At 33.7% G+C, this 19,181-nt stretch overlaps 1 protein-coding gene across 1 annotated transcript in view; it reads right to left on the bottom strand.

The window, feature by feature from the left end:
* The window catches only part of LOC117409047 (sorbin and SH3 domain-containing protein 2-like), a 147,875-nt gene extending 128,983 nt beyond the window's left edge, over positions 1 to 18,892 (bottom strand). Inside the window, exon 1 of the mRNA XM_058997934.1 lies at positions 18,305 to 18,892. The gene's annotated coding sequence lies outside the window, so the exon portion shown is untranslated. The remainder of the gene's footprint in view (positions 1 to 18,304) is intronic.
* Positions 18,893 to 19,181: the final 289 nt, after the last annotated feature.

The raw sequence follows: 19,181 nt of genomic DNA, 5'->3' as shown, positions 1-19,181 counted from the left end.
ACCACTTTGAATGCAAGTCATTCAAGCATGGTTCAAATCCCACAGATCAGCTGACCAACGTCTCCAGGCAGGGACTTCCTAGTTACCAATGTTCAGAAGTAACATCAGTTCCTTAAGTTATATATGCTGGTAGAAAATATTTTAGATTATGGTTAAAAAAATACCCTTTACCTCCGTAACCGTAACCTTCCACAATGGATTACCCATCTAAGATCTAAACCAGAAGATAAATCGAACATAACACCTTTGGTGGCCCCCACAAATCAGCATGCATAACGAATAAAGCAAGTTTTCTGTAGATCATCTGAATTACATCTGTACCAAAAAGCTTCTGTAGCCCAGGAAACTTCTACATAGTCATTTCCACTGGCTTGATGCAGTGCTATCTAGTCTCTACCACTGAGCAGTGGCTCCCCTTTTGTACTAATCATAGTGAAAGTATTACCAAGGTATGCTTCAGCTTGGAACAGAGTTATGAGCTTTAATCAAATTGTTCTAATGTCTAAATTAACCTTTATATGCAAGATAAACTCCTGTTAGGATTAGAAGCATGCACTTGCCTTCACTTTCTTTCACAGAGCAAACCCAGATGTTAAGACCTTTGTTGGATACAGATTGATAGGAATATCAAGCTCTTTTAAGATTACTCTATCACACTACAGTTGGTTTAATAATAACATACATATCAAAAGAAGAATTATCTTTTTAATCAGCTAGTTGGTACCTAGCTAATATTAACCCCCGTCAAACATATAGTATCAAAATAATCATGATTATGTAAAAAATATTGCAGAAATACATGCAACACAGTAGTCACCACAAGTAGTGTGTTTTGTTGTAAATACTACAGCCTGTCCAATACTGCAAAATTAGTGAGTTACACACAAAAAAAATATTTAAATGATATATGATGCATTTAGATTAAATAAATACAATTATGTTGCCACTAATTCCAATACACGGGGCACTGAAAGAATGTAATTCAAAACCATCCATCTGTCATGGTATTAAGTCAGGCAGACATTACATTAGCACATTTAAATATTAACAATGAATTGGTCAGCAGAATTATATGGGTCTGAAGGAATAGTACTGTATGTTACCACTTCTAAGAAAAAAATGCAATAAACTCAATTTTAAACTCAACCCTGATACGCAAATAACAATGTCAATTTTAAAAATGTTATGCCTACACCAGAAAGTAACAGTTATTATTATTATTATTATTATTATTATTATTATTATTATTATTATTATTATTATTATTATTATTATTTATTTCTTAGCAGACACCCTTATCCAGAATATCACATCACAGATAAGAGCAGTTATAAAGTACAATCAAATCAGTAGCAAATTAGATCAAATTCAAATAAAAATAAAGAAGAAGAATTAGATATAAGAGCGAGTTTAACTGAGGGCGGTTAACTTATAGAAACAATATTATACATAAGTATTAGTTTGTTACAACTGCGAGTTACAATATGCTGTAGAATGTCCTAAAGTATAAGGTATAGGTAAGCTACTGAAGTACCCCTACACTACTGTGATATGTATTTATATAAGAGGAGCACAAATTGCTTTCAGCATTTGAAATTGTACTGTATAAATAATAAACAACAGTGTCAAGTTACCATGGTGATTTTAGTGTTTTGACAAGATGCAGTAGTTCTTGTATGTTATGTAGGTCTGCACAACCTAACCACCGTTTATGTTGGTATTTCAGTGTGTGCATAATTGCTTTTGTGTTATTATCTTAACAAAAGACATTATGCAAAAGTAATACTTATGTAATGCTGCTAACAGTATGAAATAGCTAGAGCATGCAAAGTAATACAATTAAAACCTTGTTACTCTCCAGGCAGATACCTGTAACAGCTGCGTGGGTTGTCTGTGGAATGATTACAACTAATCTCAGCCTGCTTTTTATACAGATATACATTGCATTGCTTGGTAGGATCACTCTATTAACAATGTTATCTAATGTTCAGTGGTCAGAGTGAGGCAAATGATCATGTTGCGCAACCACGAACTCCCAAGAACAGGAACTGTATTAGCATTGTATATTCTGATAAAGTTACTGAGTAAAGTTTTACAGAACAGGATGTAGGGTAAAATACAAGTTTACCATTGTAGAAATTGTTTTGTCGTACACCCTGGCCTACATCCTGTTCAGTAACACTTTAGTCCTAATAGTACTGTTGATATAGATCTTCAAAATCAGGCACTGACAAAGTGAGCTGGGTATATGAATCTAGTAACAAGAAATGATTCAAATATAGTTCACATAGAGTTAGTTGTACCAATAATTTATTGATTTCTTAATTAGGAAAAAAAAAGTAATTTCACATGAAATCTGAAAAGCTACTTCTATAAGTGATGTAATAAAGTTAAAATGTAATGTCTGGTGTGAATGTGCTGATAATACAGAAAATATTCCCAGACTGGGTACCCTGGGCTGCAACCTTGAAATTACTGACATTGCAAATGCCAGCAATTATTATATATATAAGCACAGACTTTGCAGAATTGTATTAATGAATGTGCTACTGAGAAGATGACAGTAAGTGAAACAAAAACAAAAACACATTTTTAAAAGCACTGTTTAGAAGGTTATTATTTCATCAGTATTGCCAAAACAATTACATACATATTACATTTCTCTTGAGCTATGCATTAACCAATATGTCATAAATAAATATGTTAACTATTTTGTAAAGTTAATATAGTAGACAGGAGACAATGTTGTAAAAATTGTAATTCTTTCAATTGGGAGAGAGAATTCTCAGCTCTTGGCTCAGGGGATTTTCGCATTCACTTTATTAAACACACAGATTTTCTGCACCTGTTCACATCGTTGAGATGTTTCCCTTTGGCAGTGTGGTATTTACACATGTGGTGCTTGTGCAGGTGGATTTTAGTCTATGCAGTAATTGCCAATTATTTAAATCTGGAAATCTGATTAAATCAGAGCTCTTTTAAACTTTTTTGCTGTATTTTCAATTGGCTTTGATTAAGTTCAATTTTAATTAGATTGAACTTGAAAAGTCACCCATAATACAAACAATAATAATAAAGTTATAGTTACAAATAAAATGTCAACATGAGAACAACATCTTTTAAAATATGTTGCAGCTCATGGGACATGTGATTTCACACTGTATGCTGGATTTCATGCTGTTCAATTGTTTGCAAACAATTTACACAAAACAAATCCAGAGAAGAAACATTAATTTAATGTTAACAGTACTATTTAAACAGTCATAGTCAGGTTATACAGAGAGTGCATTTAAGGCTGATGGATTGTCTAATGGTCCTGCAGAACACACATCCTGGGGCATAAATAACACTAAAACCAGAGGGGCATACTCTGTTATTTTTAGATCAATTTAGTGCTTTCTACTCAATATGGAATCAAACTGATTAATTAAAAGGGGCACATGTGGGTTATATGTGATGAAAAAGAGAGGTGGTGAATGAATAGATTTAATGGATAGCTTATATATATATATATATATATATATATATATATATATATATATATATATATATATATATATATATATATCCAGTTAAACTTTTTTACATTCTTGGGCAATGTACCTCTGCTAATTATTATGTTTTCAATCCAATAGTTTCATACAGAAAAATTATCTGCTCTAGGTGAACAGACCTGAGAAACCTGAGGATACCATCTTCACAGTGGAGGAATTTTCAGTGGCAAAATATGTTCAGCAAAACAACAAAAACTGTCCATACACAATATTCTCAAACACTGAAGATGCTCTCAACGGTCTAAAATGTTTTTTTGTAACTTTATTTACTAAAATGTTGTGCTATTTTAATGTTATCCATCTGGAATGCTGTTTGTTTTCATAGAGACTCAGAAGGTAATTATGAGGCAATTATTGATCTTGTGGTACAAGCACTCTGCAGTGGGGACTGCAATTAAATCTGATATTTTGCGACATTAAAGAATGATGCAGTAATTTAACAACTGCTGTACTGTGTAGTATATACAACTATTCAACCTAATAAGTACATAATAGTCTCTATCAGTCTGCATAGCCTCTCGTGTACAGCTAGATCAAGCTTGCTCACTACCTGCATTAGGATTGTTGTGCATAATGTCTTTCATATGTCACAATACTCTGCAACCTTTCTTTTTCCCTATCAGTCACCAGTTCCTTCCGAACACATGCAGCTGTCTTTTAGATCTTTGCTTCTATCCATTTTTGCATTACATTGCCACTAGATAATATTTCTACAGTGTAATGTGATTGCATTGTAACAAAGCTGTTACTACTGAGCTTCAGCACTTTCAACATTTAGAAAGTGTACAGTTAAAAAAAAAAAAAACATGTTGATGGAATGTTACTGTGCAGTAAGCCTTTGAGGCACAGCAATGGAGGTGAAATGATCAGCTAAGGAGGTGAACTGTGGGGGTGTACAACAGATCTAGATTGTAGCCAAGATACCATTCGAGAATGAGCAACCTGTGATAGACTATACAAAATGTAGTTGGTAAAAACAGCTACAGTTGGTAAAAAAAGAGTGATTTGTTGCCTTTTTAGTTTGTAATGTGAAAGGTTACTTCAAATGACCATTGCACCATGAACTGCAAGCAATGGTAATGAGTGGTCATTTCTTGGTGATTAGTGATTTCATTAACTTTCAGGCATGAGATTCCAAATTACTCCCTTTTTTATTTCCCTTACACAAGCTTACCCAGGTTAATTTGCACAGTACATACTATGCATTTACAATTCTTTGCCATGTTTAACTATAGATGCTTTACAAAACTTTGTTATGCTTGTGCCAACAGTAAACTTTGCTAATGGTGTAGTATGAAATGTAATATAAACAGGCATGCTACTCAATGGTAGATATTTAGTAGTTTTCAGAGTTACATTTACACAATGGGGAAAGTAAGTTATTTCTTTTTCACAGCTGAATGAATGTCTGATATGATTATTATTATTATTATTATTATTATTATTATTATTATTATTATTATTATTATTATTATTATTGTTATTATTATTATTAGTTTATTTAGCAGATGCCTTTATCCAAGGCGACTTACAGAGACCAGGGTGTGTGAACTATGCATCAGCTGCAGAGTCACTTACAATTACGTCTCACCTGAAAGACGGAGCACAAGGAGGTTAAGTGACTTGCTCAGGGTCACACAATGAGTCAGTGGCTGAGGTGGGATTTAAACCGGGGAACTCCTGGTTACAAGCCCTTTTCTTTAACCACTGGACCACACAGCCTCCTTATCTGAAGCTTGGGACCAATTGTAGTTAATGTAGAAAAATAAAATAAAATGCAGCATCTTTTAGTTTCATTTCATTTAGTGTTAAAGCTTAAAACTATAACAGGAATATAATATCCCACCTGTTTGCATTTGTGTTTTATAGTCCCACCCAAGTATTCCCACAGCAGTATCAGCAGTAATTTGAAATGTTTTTTCTAAAATGAAAATCTGCCTCAAAGTGAAAGGGAGAGATAAAAATCTTTTCACTTCAAGCCAGTTCCCACCATCTCTAATGCTTCCTCAACCCATGTAAGTCTGGTAATTGCATGGGGCTCCTGTGAAGATCACTTTACCCAGTACAGAGCATCTTCTGTCTCTATATTTGTATAACTTCATTACTTGTACTTCTTTGTTATGCTTTACACACCTACTTCGGAGGTAACCAGAATCTACCAGCACATAATGGAGTTGAAAGAAGTGCACTATTTTCAACCAAAAGCTTAAAAGGAGGTCATACCTCGCTTAGAACCATTACACAATGTCCATCCACTGCACGGTTTCTCTAAATCCTAAATTGAAGCCAATATAATCTCAAGTAATCCGATACAAAGTGTAGTGTGTCAAGTACATAGTATTTACTTCTTGATTGTGAAGGTTGTTAGCCTACAAAACTAAATTCCTTTTTTGTGTTTCAATGGGAGCAAGCATTCCAAGGATTGATAATTACTATGTAAATGTACTCAGTGGTATGCCTGTATTTGTGATGGAATTTATCAATTAGCCTGCATGACAATAGCTGGATGACATCAGAGAGAACATGAGACTCATTCACTGTTATATATTTTTAGACCTTATCATTTAATCTAACTCCAATATTTAAGCGATATTACCCGTCAATGAAGGCACTACCGTGTGGTAGTTGACTGGAGTTATGCATCTAAGCCAAAGGCGAGGGCGCCATTGAAAGTCAAGGTCCACTACCACAAGGTAGAGGCCTCATCGGGAGGGCACTATAGCTATTACAACATTTATTTTTATCATTTTAAAAAAAACCACTTTGAAACCTACATTTATCTTGAACTTGTAATGATTCGTCAGGTACCATTTCGCTGAGAAAAATGTTAGGAAAATAGTCCCAACATTTCCCAAATAAACTGTTTAGTATTTACTGTCCTATAGATGTGAACTAAGCTTAAAAATAAAGCAAGTCAAAATAAAAAAGCCATTACTTGTGTGGATTGATTTTAAATTTGATTCACAGGTGATGTTCCAGCTGGAAGCTGATGATACTGAATCGTTTTCTAATATCCAATATTATCACGGTTCACTATGATATTAACTATTTGTGGTATAATACAGCCAGCACTCACATATCCGACCCAACAAAATAATATCCAACAAAATAAGAACAGTATTTTAATTCAGAACGATATGATTCTGAAAATATCACTTGCCAAAAGAGACGACTGTGGACACGTGTAATACAGTACATACTTTTAAATCCAGTACGTATTGTAACAGCATGTCAAATTCCCCATGAACAACCCAACAGCAAATTGAAATCAAAATGTTATCCGTGCTCCAAAGTCTGTATTCAAAATTGCAGAATATAGTGCTCAGTAACACCCTAATGTCACTTGCAAATGAAAATGCACAAAAGCAACTAAGGTTCCTTGATTTTAAAAAATACATCACAGTATCTAAAACTGTTTAATGATGAACTGTTTTACATTACAGTAGCTGGTCTTGTTAGCTTTGATGTTGCTGCAAAAGCAGGCTGTGACAGATAATCAAATAAATTGTAACATTGAAGAGATGGGCTTTGTATACATATACAGTATATATATATCATGGGAATGGATTTGTTTCTTAATACAAGGATGGTAAAATGCGACAGACATGTATCTGAGTGTCGTATATCCGAGTGCTGACTGTACGGATAATCCTAAGCATCATAAAAGTGAAAACAACAATAATGTGACTCCCGACAAGATCGCCATCCTGGCATCACCACGGTGGTCATCTATTTGGGAGTCACATTATTGCCTCTCTGGCCAAACCCTGAGAGGCATTGTTACAGTACTTAAACCTTCCTGCTCGCAATTAATGGTTTTTTTGTTGTTGTTGCTGGAGATTTTGAGCACTCCCTTGGATGTTCCAGTGTAAGGCGTATGTGCTGTACTGCAAGTGGTCATGGGTATTCAAATCTCTAGCACTGCTGGAAGTGCTTTGGCAACCTGATAACACTTAGAGAGTTAAAAAAAGAGGAACCTGACTTCTGCAAAACTACCCCTATACCTACAATGGAAACAAAAAAAACTTGGAGATGGTCTAAAAAGGTAGCATTAAGTAGAGGCTTTCGGTATATAAAATATATGTGGGGGTTTCTTCCCGTCACACTTCCCATCCAGGTGGACTGGTCAAATTTGTCATATAATAACCATAAAGCAACATGCTACTTGATGTGTACGATGAAATGGCAGATCAACGGCAATTTCAATAACATGCCAGAAACATACACTGGAACGTTAAGTATTTTTCTACAATGTTTGCTGTGTTTAACACACTGGGGTCTTACGAATTAGTGTCATCTGGTTAATCCGCAATTGTAACACTAACCTAACTCCACGGTTTTATGAAAACTCGATTAAAAGTATGTGTTGTTGAGAGGAAATGTTGTGAGTATTTTAATATCAAACTGCTAATACCTTTGCTTTGTTGTATGAATCCACAGAGGTTTTGTCTTTCAGATTCGTGTGCAGCCCACACTTGGCAAAGCAGAAGAACAGTTTGTTTGTTTCCAAGTAACAATGACAATGAATTTCTTTAAGTTGGACACCTTTGGTCATTCATAAATCAAAGACTCAGAGGAAAGTACAAGAATAACGCTACTTTTCAGCTTATAAAAAGGATTGTACTGATTTCCAAATATATATATATATATATATATATATATATATATATATATATATATATATATATATAATAGATGGGCTTCAGTGAGTTACAGGAAAATAATTTCATCTAGGGTTTCTGTGATGTCATAAATTACGAGACCGAAGCTTGAGTAATTTATAAACAGTCAGAGAAACACGAGATGGAATTGTTTTCCTGTAACTGACTGAAGAGGCCCATCTATTATTTTTTTTTATAAATCATGGATACCCTTGTGATGCTAATATTAAAGAAGATGAGGTTCAGCAGTACAAATTGTTTTTTTTTTAACGTGGTGTTTCAGTGCTGTACAGACGTTCTATGTCGTTATCCATTTCTCCAGTTTCTCTGAGATACGAATGTACCAGCTTTGCATTTTTTTTAAACGTATTCTCATTCTGTTGATCATTAGTGAACATTTCTGTACTGTGGGTGTTGTCGAGTGATTGAAAACGAGACATTTTGTGTTTGAATTGAAAGTGATGGTCTTGAGGAGTAAAATGGGTCAAAGTTCAAGTATATTTTCCTCTAGAGGAACTTTTTGAGGTCACTAATGTGGTATTATGCCTTTTTTTTTTTTAGAATGGCTCAGGATGCAAATATAGCCTTCACCCATGTGTGTATATATATACAGTATATAGTAACATTCGGAGCAACATTCAAAGTCATTGTCGGTTACTGACATTATAAATTGCAAACATTGCAGAGCAAGTTTTAAAGTGCGAATGTTAATTGCACAACTAAGAACAGGGCAGCTTCCATCAGCAAGAAACATTCATTCAAACAAAATTAGACCCCCCACCTCATTGCTGTGACAAATTAACCAAGCTAGGGATAAATGTGCAGTTTATTGGCTTGCTATTAAGTCTTGCCTGTATTGTTACTTTCAGATGGAAAACCTCTGTAGAAAATGCTGTGTAAACAAAACCAAAACATGACTCATATAAAGACCAAATTGTATACAAGTCATTATCTGAAGACTATTTGAAGCACATGCTACCATAAGTTATAATGATCTACTCTTTCAGTTCTCTCAACTGCATTTCAGTTACTGCATTCCACACCTAGTGAAAATATCATTTAAAACTTTCACTCACAAAGACATCATTATTCTGATCTAAAAGTCACACAATGTTGCATCCGCATATTTAATCACACTGACCAGATATCTCATTTCACATCTCTTTTTGTTCCATGTTCAGGCGTGTATAAGAAGACTTAGAGGGGCTATGCATATATATATATATATATATATATATATATATATATATATATATATATATAAATATATATTTTAAACTCCAAACATAATTGTGCGTTGTACAGTGTAATTTGCAGTTCTATGTTGTTGACTGAGCTTGGAAGCAAGTATAATAAATTGAACTTTATTTGTTTCCGTTTTAAGGGTGTCAAAGCACAAGACCTCCCTGGCACCTTTTAGTTAAATGTAATGCAGCTTTCAGATAAAGAACAAATATCTCAGAAATGAGGCTGCAGTGCCCAGTATGCTGACAGCAATTAATAAAAAGATTGAATAGCTGTTACAAGTGCACTGCGTGAAGGTTCTGTAAGCTATGACTGCATCAATTTGGAAAGTCCAGTTTAGTATCAGGAGTGTTCTGCCCCGGTCCTTAGGGTCCAGTAACCAGCCAGACCCCACAAAAAACATTCTATCCGTAGCTGACATAGATCCCATACGGAAAATAAATATATTTTAAATATATGGAATTATATATTTTTTAAACCTGAAATGTATTTATAATATATTTTCTTAAACATGACATGTTGCTTAAATATATTTATAATATACTATAAATGCATTTTGTAAATCAACATATTCACAATTATACATTTTATTTTTCTAAATTATATTCAAAATACATTGTAAAATATGTTGTAAATAAATATATTCACATTAATATATTTTAAAGTGTATGCAGTGTTTTCAAACAATATATTTATATATTGCATATAATGGGAGACTGCGACGGTCAGGCAGCGCTAAATTTAAAACAAGAAGGCTTCATAAGTTTATCCATGTACAGCAGATAAAAACACAGACACTGTGATTTTAATTCGGTAAATAAGTGAATTCTTGACGAAACAAATATGGTCGTTAATCAATCTTTCTGCAGATACCGAAGTGCTACTGATACCTCATAAAAAATAACTGGGCTAAGCCTAGTATTTAGAAGAAAAAAAAAAGAGAGGTCAATAACAATCAAGGACACAATAGGCTGTTCATATTTTAAGGCACCTTATATTTAAACTGTATGCCCACCAATATGAAAAAAAGAATGAAATTGTAAAAATGTATTTCCAGTTTATTAGTGTTTTTTTTTTGTTTTTTTTACTTTCATAGCTCTATTTTCAGTAACAATTCCATAGCTATTAATTAATTTTTAATTGGAAGCAGCAGTTTTTTGTAACGTCTCATAGTTTCAGAAGAACGTTAGCAGGTCTACAGAGAAGCAGCCCAAACACCTGTTGTAATGCAAACAGCCTTTTAGCATATGTAGAAAGCTTTTCATTTTTGTACTTGAGTGTTTTATATACACTGAATTTTTACAAAATGTTGGTATATTCTGTTATGTTTAAAGATAGTAGTTATTTTTAAGTGAAATTGCGGAATTCCATTCCTTTCTTATTTATTTGCTTCATATCTGTTTGGTGGAACACATGCAAAATATGGTGTGTGTCCAGGCACTTTACATTATGTAATATATTGTGAATACATTATATAACACATGTTTAGTAAATATATTGAATAATACATTTCTAAAAAAATACATGGACAATATAATTGATATATTGTTACCTGAAATTATATTTTAAATATATTTAACATATGTTTAAGCAAATACATTGTAAATATATTTTCCATATGATGAAAACGGGCCAATTTTGTAATATGTTAAATATATTTTATATAACGTTACTTACATAATACATATATTTTCCCATATATTTTTTCATTCCCAACGACTATGAGTTTTATATGAATAATATGTTTACAAAAATATATTTAAAATATATATTTTTTAGTATGGGATACCACATTATACCAGAGTCTGTAAGCATTTCATGGGCACTACTAAGAAAGGCATACATTTAAAATTCATATTTAGGATTCAGAACCCCTGTGGACCTGAGGTGAGCCTCCCAGATAGTGTGTCAGCAGTTTTTTGTTTTTTCTTTTTTACACCAACAGGTCTGTGCACCCTCTATACAAAGGTTTAAAGCAGCCCAGAGTAAATGGTGCATGACCAGGTCAATGACAAATCAACAAGAATACCCTTACCTAAATATACTGCAGCTTTCCTGCCCTAATATCAGTACTTTGGACACAGTATACTTTTATGCAGTACAATGGAACTAAAATACAGCAATGTTTTTGTAAGGGTTCTGCAGATCTCTCTGAAAAGTTTCACTGTTTGGCAGTGCAGAGATAATGGCTTTATTGAAAGCTATCTTTACAGGCCAAACACTGGCCTTTAGAACTTGTTTAAACTCATTTAATTTGAGAAGCTCGTGCAGCTCAGGTCATTGCATGCATGTGCCTGCTTGAACATTAAAGCAAATTCCATTGTGACATTTAGTAAAGTACATTTTGTTGTATGTACTAAGGCAAAATATGTTAATGAAAAGAGCCGCAATATACTAATTTAAATATTTGTTGCGTCTTCTTAGGAAGATCGATAGTCATGCGATATTGCTCAAATAAATAGTGGGAGTTGAGTTGTGGTTTGCTGCAGCAGAGGGTGCCCGAAGAATAACGTCTACATGCAAGGGTGCAAGAATCAAAATAACATTGTTTTTGTTGAATGTAAATGTCAGTATAAATGAAAGGCAGTTTAATCCCATCTAAAAAATGTGTTTCTATCAAAAAGCTTTTCATACTCATACAGTAGCCCCTCGCTAAGACGGATATGTTTGTCCGACATTAGGAGGTGTCGGGTTTAAGAAAAATACAATACAATCGCACACACATACATTTATAGTGCTCAATGTATTTTAAATGTATAAATCATTGCGCTGATGTGTTTTGTGTAGGCTACACATTACAATATGAAAAAATATATAAATCTGTACATTAAATGAACACCTAGCTCACTTTCTTTTTACTTTAGCCTGTAGGCTACCGGTAACACAAAATAAACCATGCCGCTGCATTGTACACATTGGTGTGCAATGCGAATATAAGATTATTTAAAATTGAAACTAAATGATTTATTATTATTATTAATTTCTTAGCAGATGCCCTTATCCAGGGCGATTTACAATTGTTACAAGATATCACATTATTTTTACATACAATTACATTATTTTGTACACATTATTTTTACATACAATTACGCATTTGTACAGTTGGGTTTTTTCTGGAGCAATCTAGGTAAAGTACCTTGTTCAAGGGTACAGCAGCAGTGTCTTCCACCTGGGATTGAACCCATGACCCTCTGGTCAAGAGTCCAGAGCCCTAACCACTACTCCACACTGCTACCCCTTTGATTATTATTAACTTGTCAGCCTAGACAACACATAATAGATCATGACAAGTTATGATACAGGAGGACAGTCAATTCTCATTAATACGAATTTCAAAGGACCAGCAACAAATTTAGCATTATACCACTAATTCGTATTATCATTAGTAGCCTATCAAATGTATACTGTCTGCTTTTATTGACGTTAGCAGTGGTGCAGTGCTAAAAGATGCTTAGAATGAGCTGGAGGGGTTAGCGGCACATGTGTGCAGTCTATTGCTTCCAATACTTTGGGGAAACCAGAAGTGTCATAGAAATTTGTTTTCAAGGCTTGTAAGTACATCCTGCTTTTAGGGAAAGGTATTTGGCTGTTTACAACTGGCAACACACAAGAAAAAGTGGACTGGGAAATGCCAGCAACAATTGTGACTATCTGAAACATACTTTCAAACATTCTTAACAAATTATAAACAATTATAAGTGTCGCAATTTCCTGCAACTTTCGTACATCTCATTATAATATTTACACTATCTCTGCCACCTTTTTGCAAATGTATGCAGGAATGGCCATAATTACATATTCATGTACGCTTGAACCGCAAACAGAAACTGCTGCTGCAAAGCATTCCCTAAAAAGTTGCAAATAGCATTGCTCTTGTTTAGTACATTTCACCCAAGACTTCCAACTCGTTTGCAACTGCTTTGCAACTGGTTTGCGACTATTGTGACAGGCGCAACACTTTAGTACACCTACCCCTAAGTAGCTTCAGATGTAATTAAAATATATATATATATATATATATATATATATATATATATATATATATATATATATATATATATGTGTATTATTATGTGGGTTTTTTTTTAGAATGCAAACATTCTGAGTAGTCTTGAGTTTTGTAGCTGCAATATCATTTTTTCATTTTTTTTACATTTTTATCTAAGTTCTTTTTTCTGGAGAATCCTAATTGCCAGGACTAAAATGATTCTATTCAAATCATCTGATAATATGACATCTCATCTAGGCCTGCCACAGTTCCACTTTGGAGCAACAAAGCCTAGAGCCACTCGGAATGAAAGAAAATGTCATAATAGTACGGGACATGTAACAAAGATGCTACTTACTTCAAGTGTTAGGGAAAGCATCATCAAAGAAGGTTGGAATTACAATCAAAAGAGATGTGAATTGTCTCTTTAAGAGGTATTTAATTTCATTTTCTGTTTTAACATAAAGAAAAAGGAATGTCCCTTGTTTTGTTTAATTATAAAAGAGTGAATAGAAAATTACCCCTTTGTAATATTTAGAAGTTAGGCAGCTCTAATTATGCAACTGCTCTGGTGTATAGTCTTTCAGAGCTGATTCTTTATGTGCCTTGGAGAAACAGTTGACCTTGCCAGTGTCACGCTAATGGTATTAAAATGTCCCTGATTTTACACTTTCAAATCTGGGTCAGATGGGGGCAAATACCTAGTAAAATCACAGATCAACTAGAGTTTCACATTTATACATAGACAGGGTCATTTTTAAATTATATATATATATATATATATATATATATATATATATATATATATATATATATATATATATATATATATATATTAAATGATGTCTCAATCCTAAAATTCTAGGTGATGCAAAACAGCTGTATATGTCAATTACACAATAATTGGGAGGGATGTATTTGAGGATTTACTATATTACATTTATTTTATTTATTTATTTATTTATTTATTTTAGAACAATTCAGTGTGATTTGATAATTATGTATTTAAAATTGTTCTGTGGTTCAGGAAAACTCACATTTTAAATATCAATGGCAATAATTGTAATATAAAAATGTTTTGTAAATTGTGGATTAGGGTTCTCTCAATGTATACAGGGTGTATTCCATAACACTGTAATGATATGCGTTCATGTTTATTACATATCACCTCAACTTTATCTTTGATTTTTAGAAGGGTAACTGCATAAATATAAAATATTCCGCGATTGTTTTTTTTTTCATTATGTAGTGCATACTGATGTGAACCACATTGTCAACAGATATTGATTTCTTTATCTTATGGGATCATTACAGTGTGGGGGAGAACTGTATCAGCAGCAAGAATCTTACTTAGACCTGAGAATTATCTAACCACCTGGAACAACTAGATGCATGCAGAATGAATTGCATACTGCTTTGTAGTTTTCAAAAATATTGAAAACTGTGACATCTCGAAATCTAACATGAAATACTGTATTACTATTCTGGTTTCTGGTAGACTTTGCGATATCATTTTGTAGTTTCTTTGATTACACAATGCTAAATAAAAGATGCAGTGCTGTATTTTTTTGTTTGTTTGTTTGTTTTTTAAATGTACTTTGTCAAAGAATTGTAATTAGCATTCTGTTCTGACTACAGCGTACAGTCATTTCCAATGTCGAAAATGTAGTGTAGCGTGTTACCTGCCCTGTTTCATAGTTTAATAATGTACACCTTCATCAAAGGCATACATACCTTGCTAAAGTAAGTATAATCCAGGTGTGGGTATAAGCTCTGCACATGCTAACTAGCCTAGCTCTTTTCTACAGTGGTTAAGAAGCTCGATTGCAATGTTTGTGATCGCTAAGCACCCAGACCCCTAAATTAGTTTTAGCTTTAAAGACATAAGCTTTTTTCTACATGATGTGTTTTTTTTTTTTTCAAATAATAATATTTTAAAGAAAATTCCTACAGCTTCATAAAAAAACACAGTCTGAAATATATGGAAGCTATTTTTAAAACCATATGGGACACTACACCCTTAAAAAATATATGTGTATACTTTTATAACTGGCTATAAAGCTTTAAAGTGGATTACTGTGTTCTTGCTAATAAACATTTTCTGAAGCACAAATAAATACACTGACCCGGATTTAAAAAAAAAACAAAAAAAAACAGTGTTATTGTATCAAACTCACAGTATAGTAAAGACAGCTTTATTAGCAAGTGATTTTCACTAAATGTGTTACTAAAATGAATTTGTTAATGCTTTGAAACTGAGTCGATGAGATCGTTAATAAACGCATTTATTGTTAAAGAGCTTACAAAAAGCTTAATTGTTGCAGTTCACATCACTTCCTGTCTCAGACTAGATAAGGGGAACTCAAAATGCACGTTACCGAGATCAAGAAAAGGGAGACAGCTCTCCCACCTGTGAGGGGCAACCAAATGGAAATAAAAAATAATGGGAGTATCTATGGTGTGTATAATTTGCAAACTTCATTTAAAATTGTGCATGTCTTCATGCAGTATGTACATTTATTTAGATAACTACACATATAAAATGCTGATTTACGATTATCTGGCATGGGGGGGGGGGGGGGGGTATTTTGCCACAGCTTATTATATACAACTGTTTTAATGTGCAATCTTTTTTTTGGTTAAAGAGAAAGAAATACCTTTTTTTATCCTCCATTTTTTTGGATGGGGTGGCAGGTGTGGTAGACTTGTCAGCTCATGAAGTGTAAGCTATGTAGGCTTGGTTGGAATTAACTTTTGTATGTATTTTAGTATGTACGATTGTAAGCTATAAATGAGTACGTTTGAAGTGCCACTTGAGTTTGTAGTTGTTAGTTATTATACATGTATAACATGTATGTAACACTTCATTATACATCTGTATATTTATTAAGCTTTTAAAATTACAATAGAACTCGACAATACACAATTTGTTTATAATTCTTTGGTGAATTCCTCTAATCACGCATTTTCTCTGGTACCTTTTGCTCTCCTCCGTGATAAATAAACTCAACATGATTAGAAGTAGCCACTGAACACTTACATACAGTATTATAAGAATATTTTATGTGCATACAAACGTGTGAAGGTGGAAATGTACATTGTGCATAAAGTGTGGGAGTCTGACAACATTACAGAATACGTTTGTGCAAAATCCATGTCAATGATCTCGATCACATTCCTAGTGCATCGCTGTGTGACCTTGACGCCTGTTCTTCACTCTTGTGTGGATTAGACACAGGTGTTAAAAGCCAAGGACACGTTACAAATCAGCAATCAGCTTAGGAAACCTTATTGTAATATCTAGTGTGCCGTTTTCTATACCAAAATGTAATAGTTACTCTTTGGTTTTTATTTGTATAATTCAAATAAAATCCAAGGTCGAGGTCAGCTGTCATATAATGTACGTATCTAGAGTTCAGATAGGCTACAGTTGCATTGATAATTTCTTTGTAGTAAATAATGGTGTGCAAATAATGCTATGTCATTTTAGCAATACAACAAACATTCTGTAAGGTTACAAATGGCGAAAAAAGTGAATACATCTCATTCATAACTACAAGTATAGAAAAGGCTAAAATATTTTCATAACTACAAATATTTAATTATCTAGGTAGTCTGTAAGACATTAACCCTGGTCCTGTACACTCTCTCTCTCTGTATCATCACAGCCGTGGTCTGTTACATTTCTGTTTCAAGGCGAGTTACATAATCTTTTGTTAATTAAAACCCTCCCTTTTCAAGTGCAAATTAACTCCTGATCAGTTATGAATACATGGATTTCCTTTTAAATTCCCATGCAAACAAAAGAAATTGTCTCAAGAAACACTGCTCGTTAAGATATTAATATTATTTCGTAAATCAGCATAATTTTGGAAATCACATTAAACACTATTATTTAATAACGAAATAGCCATAACCACCGCTTAAATGCCAAACTCAATGCTGCATACTGGTTTGTTGATTAACGCTGGAGTTATCATTTATGACCTTTTGAAAATCCTGCCCCATCTGTCTACTACAGGGGAGAAAGGTGGACAGTGACATTTCCATCTTAAAAAAGGAGATTTTCTAGCTGAAATGTAACAACCACTTTGTCATATTAAATGACAATCACATCTTCATTAGCTCAGTTGGCTTGTAAATTAGTGGTCTTGTTCTTCCTGTGGTTGTAATATTCTTTTCTGTAATGTGATATTTTACAATGTGATATTTTGTAATGTGATACTTAGTACTTTGATATCTTGTAACAACTGTAAGTCGCCCTGGATAACGGCGTCTGCTAAGAAATAAATAATAATAATTGGTTGTACAGGGTAATTATTTTGACAATTAATAAGATAGCCAATCCCGTTATTAAGCAACTGGGCAGACATACATTACAGCAAAAAAAAAGATGTCTCTCAAAGAGAAACATGGGTGTGCAAGTCATGGCTTTGGTATTGTAAGTAAACTAGAGTCATGCTTTCATGCTTAGTCTGCAAACTGCTCATTTTGACAGCATGCTTTCATTTTCCACCAAGTAAACAAAAAATAACATTTGCTATGCAAGTCTAATGGGACTCTGAAAAATGATTTACTGATACATAACTGGACTTCAGCTAAAAAAGCAATCAAAGACACAAATAAGCAACCAAGCCATGTACTGTATAGTATATGCTTCAGTCTCATTACCTTTGCTTACATGATAGATACAGTTATAATACAATCCTCCTTTAATAAGATAGAAACAATAAACAAAACCCCTTTATAAAAAAAGAGCCACTTGGACACAGAATAAACCTGCAGGTACTGATCTTTCTGAGTCTAATATACATGGTAAATGCACCTTTACACATGAACAAAACAGACTTGCTTACCTTTACAAGAAGGCATTCTGGCAACACAAGGAAGCAGCTGAGTCACTGGATTCTTTGTTGACTAATGAACAACATGGCATGAACACAGACATTGACAAAGCTGCCTCCCCTCAGTCATCTCATGACAGCACATGCCGGCCCCCTGGAGCCTCCAAAACATGTATGTCGCTCTTATGTGCGGTAATCAGCTATAATTGTATAATACTCTGGAATGCATCTGTAGGAAACCAATCTGCAGCACTGTTGTATTTCCGTTGTATTCAACCTTCAGTTGTATACAGTATATTTCCCAAAGGAAATATGAAGATAATTGCCAGTTAACTGAACAGTAGCGGCGATTTAGCTAGCCAATGGTTTAGAAAAGCACCAGCCACAATTCTCACAGGTGCAGCTGGATTTGAAATGTATTTGCTTGCGATTGTAAGTCACCCTGGATAAGGGCGTCTGCTAAGAAATAAATAATAATAATAATAATAATAATAATTCCATGTGATCCCAGGTTTAAAAAAAGACTATTAGACATGCTTACAGTTATAAAAGCTGTCTGTGTTTTTTTTGGTATTACAAATACTATAAGCTGCATCAGCTTAGCGCAGTGCTAAACCAATCAGGTTCCTGAGGCTTCCCGAGAAGGTCTGGTAATCAGCATTAAATCAAAGCAGATGGGAATGACAGAATATATTAAGGAGGTTATTAACAGTGCTGGGCTGCTCAGTTAAATGCATGCTTTTGATAATCCATCTTGAGTTTCAGACAGTACGATACAAAACCGTTCCATTAACCAGCCGAGCTACTTCTGGTCTAGGGTGAAGTGAAGGCTCCAATCAATAAAAAGGTGTCTCCAGAATCAGAAAAAACAGAGATGTGACTGCTTAAA

This window comes from Acipenser ruthenus, chromosome 2, assembly GCF_902713425.1.
Source record: "Acipenser ruthenus chromosome 2, fAciRut3.2 maternal haplotype, whole genome shotgun sequence".
NCBI classification, from domain to species: Eukaryota; Metazoa; Chordata; class Actinopteri; order Acipenseriformes; family Acipenseridae; genus Acipenser; species Acipenser ruthenus.
The sequence above is the reverse complement of the archived record's forward strand: the minus strand, read 5'-3'. Positions and strand labels throughout refer to the sequence as shown.